This window comes from Melopsittacus undulatus, assembly GCF_012275295.1.
Source record: "Melopsittacus undulatus isolate bMelUnd1 chromosome 25 unlocalized genomic scaffold, bMelUnd1.mat.Z SUPER_25_unloc_1, whole genome shotgun sequence".
Lineage (NCBI taxonomy): Eukaryota > Metazoa > Chordata > Aves > Psittaciformes > Psittaculidae > Melopsittacus > Melopsittacus undulatus.
This window is the reverse complement of record NW_022993936.1, coordinates 80,939-84,668: the sequence shown is the minus strand read 5'-3', so window position 1 is coordinate 84,668 and position 3,730 is coordinate 80,939. Positions and strand designations below refer to the sequence as shown.

At 48.3% G+C, this 3,730-nt stretch overlaps 1 long non-coding RNA gene across 1 annotated transcript; it reads right to left on the bottom strand.

The window, feature by feature from the left end:
- On the bottom strand, positions 1-3,218 carry LOC117438096 (uncharacterized). The gene is made up of 3 exons (XR_004550640.1): positions 3,140-3,218; positions 2,634-2,739; positions 1-129 (listed from the first exon to the last, which is right to left on the bottom strand). It is a non-coding gene; the product is annotated as an uncharacterized lncRNA (long non-coding RNA).
- Between the last annotated feature and the right edge of the window lie 512 nt (positions 3,219-3,730).

The following is a 3,730-nucleotide window of genomic DNA, read 5'->3' as shown; positions in this document are numbered from 1 at the left end:
CGCGGGGGGGAGGGGTCACGTGGTGCTGACGTCAGTGCCGCGCGCGGGAGATGGCCAATCCCAGCAGCCCGGCCAGGCCGGCCACGCCCAAGGCCACGCCCCCAACAATGGCGGCGCCCAGGAGCCCGTCTGTGGGGGGGTGGGAGAGGTCACAGGGGTCAGAGGTCATCAATGGGGCAATAGGGGTCTCTATATGTGTCTATAGGTCTCTATGGGTCTCTATAGGTGTCTATAGGTCTCTATAGGTCAGTATGTGTCTCTATGGGTCTCGCTATGGGTCTCTATAGTCTTCCTATAGGTCTCTATGGGTCTCGCTATGGGTCTCTATGGGTCTCACTATGGGTCTCTATGGGTCTCGCTATGGGTCTCTATAGTCTTGCTATAGGTCTCTATGGGTCTCACTATGGGTCTCTATGGGTCTCGCTATGGGTCTCTATGGGTCTCGCTATAGGTCTCTATGGGTCTCGCTATAGGTCTCTATGGGTCTCACTATAGGTCTCTATGGGTCTCACTATGGGTCTCTATGGGTCTCGCTATAGGTCTCTATGGGTCTCACTATAGGTCTCTATGGTCTCACTATGGGTCTCTATGGGTCTCGCTATAGGTCTCTATGGGTCTCGCTATGGGTCTCTATGGGTCTCACTATGGGTCTCTATGGGTCTCGCTATAGGTCTCTATGGGTCTCGCTATGGGTCTCTATGGGTCTCGCTATGGGTCTCTATGGGTCTCGCTATAGGTCTCTATGGGTCTCGCTATGGGTCTCTATGGGTCTCGCTATAGGTCTCTATGTGTCTCTATGTGTCTCTATGTGTCTCTATGTGTCTCTATGGGTCTCTATGTGTCTCTATGGGTCTCTATGGGTCTCTATGGTCTCTATGGGTCTCTATGGGTCTCTATGTGTCTCTATGTGTCTCTATGTGTCTCTATGTGTCTCTATGGGTCTCTATGTGTCTCTATGGTCTCTATGTGTCTCTATGTGTCTCTATGTGTCTCTATGTGTCTCTATGTGTCTCTATGGGTCTCGCTATGGGTCTCTATGTGTCTCTATGTGTCTCTATGGGTCTCTATGTGTCTCTATGGTCTCTATGGGTCTCTATGTGTCTCTATGTGTCTCTATGTGTCTCTATGTGTCTCTATGGGTCTCTATGTGTCTCTATGGGTCTCTATGGGTCTCTATGGTCTCTATGGGTCTCTATGGGTCTCTATGTGTCTCTATGTGTCTCTATGTGTCTCTATGTGTCTCTATGTGTCTCTATGGTCTCTATGTGTCTCTATGTGTCTCTATGTGTCTCTATGTGTCTCTATGTGTCTCTATGGTCTCTATGTGTCTCTATGTGTCTCTATGTGTCTCTATGTGTCTCTATGGTCTCTATGTGTCTCTATGGGTCTCTATGTGTCTCTATGGTCTCTATGGGTCTCTATGTGTCTCTATGGGTCTCTATGTGTCTCTATGGGTCTCTATGTGTCTCTATGGGTCTCTATGGGTCTCTATGGTCTCTATGGGTCTCTATGGGTCTCTATGTGTCTCTATGGGTCTCTATGTGTCTCTATGTGTCTCTATGGGTCTCTATGTGTCTCTATGTGTCTCTATGGTCTCTATGTGTCTCTATGTGTCTCTATGTGTCTCTATGGTCTCTATGTGTCTCTATGGGTCTCTATGTGTCTCTATGTGTCTCTATGTGTCTCTATGGTCTCTATGTGTCTCTATGTGTCTCTATGGGTCTCTATGGGTCTCTATGGTCTCTATGTGTCTCTATGGGTCTCTATGTGTCTCTATGGGTCTCTATGTGTCTCTATGTGTCTCTATGTGTCTCTATGTGTCTCTATGTGTCTCTATGGGTCTCTATGTGTCTCTATGTGTCTCTATGTGTCTCTATGGGTCTCTATGTGTCTCTATGGTCTCTATGTGTCTCTATGTGTCTCTATGGTCTCTATGTGTCTCTATGTGTCTCTATGGGTCTCTATGTGTCTCTATGGTCTCTATGTGTCTCTATGTGTCTCTATGGTCTCTATGTGTCTCTATGTGTCTCTATGGTCTCTATGTGTCTCTATGTGTCTCTATGGTCTCTATGTGTCTCTATGTGTCTCTATGTGTCTCTATGTGTCTCTATGTGTCTCTATGGGTCTCTATGTGTCTCTATGTGTCTCTATGTGTCTCTATGGGTCTCTATGTGTCTCTATGGTCTCTATGTGTCTCTATGTGTCTCTATGGTCTCTATGTGTCTCTATGTGTCTCTATGTGTCTCTATGTGTCTCTATGGTCTCTATGTGTCTCTATGTGTCTCTATGGGTCTCTATGTGTCTCTATGGTCTCTATGTGTCTCTATGTGTCTCTATGTGTCTCTATGTGTCTCTATGTGTCTCTATGTGTCTCTATGGTCTCTATGTGTCTCTATGGTCTCTATGTGTCTCTATGTGTCTCTATGTGTCTCTATGTGTCTCTATGGTCTCTATGTGTCTCTATGTGTCTCTATGGGTCTCTATGTGTCTCTATGTGTCTCTATGGGTCTCTATGTGTCTCTATGGGTCTCTATGTGTCTCTATGTGTCTCTATGTGTCTCTATGTGTCTCTATGTGTCTCTATGGGTCTCTATGTGTCTCTATGGGTCTCTATGTGTCTCTATGGGTCTCACCCCTCCTCATGCTCTCCTGGATCCTCTGTCTCAGCCTCAGTCCTTGTGTGTTCTGGGGCTCAGCCCCCAAGAGCCTCTCGACATGTTCCAGAGCTCGTTCATACTCCTGCAGTGAGACCCAGACCCAGAACTGTGACCTATGACCCCATATCCCATAATACCCATACCCCATACCCCATATCCCATATCCCATACCCCATACCCCATACCCCATATCCCATATCCCATACCCCATACCCCATATCCCATATCCCATACCCCATACCCCATATCCCATATCCCATATCCCATACCCCATACCCCATATCCCATATCCCATATCCCATACCCCATACCCCATATCCCATATCCCATACCCCATACCCCATATCCCATACCCCATATCCCATACCCCATACCCCATATCCCATATCCCATACCCCATATCCCATATCCCATATCCCATACCCCATATACCATATCCCATACCCCATACCCCATACATCCCATAATACCCCATATGTCACCTTCAGCCTATAGTTGCCTAGGGCCATATAGAAGATATAATCTCTCTGCTCCTCTCGTGTCCCCTTGGGCAGCAGCTCTGGGATGGGGATAGGGGGAGTGTGGGTCAGGCCCTGCCCCATAGAGACACATAGAGACCCATAGAGACCCATAGAGACACATAGAGACACATAGAGACACATAGAGACCCATAGAGACCCATAGAGACACATAGAGACCCATAGAGACCCATAGAGACCCATAGAGACCCATAGAGACCCATAGAGACACATAGAGACCATAGAGACCCATAGAGACACATAGAGACCCATAGAGTCACATAGAGACACATAGAGACCCATAGAGACCCATAGAGACCCATAGAGACACATAGAGACCCATAGCGGACACATAGAGGCCCATAGCAGACCCATAGAGCCCCATAGCGCCCCAGAGGGGACCCATAGCACCCCCCATTGCCCCACAGCGTCCCATAGCGGACCCACAGTGGATCCACAGTGCCCCACAGTGCCCAACAGCGCCCCATAGCGCCCCATAGCAGACCCACAGCGCCCCATAGCACCCAATAGCAGACCCACAGTGCCCCATAGCAC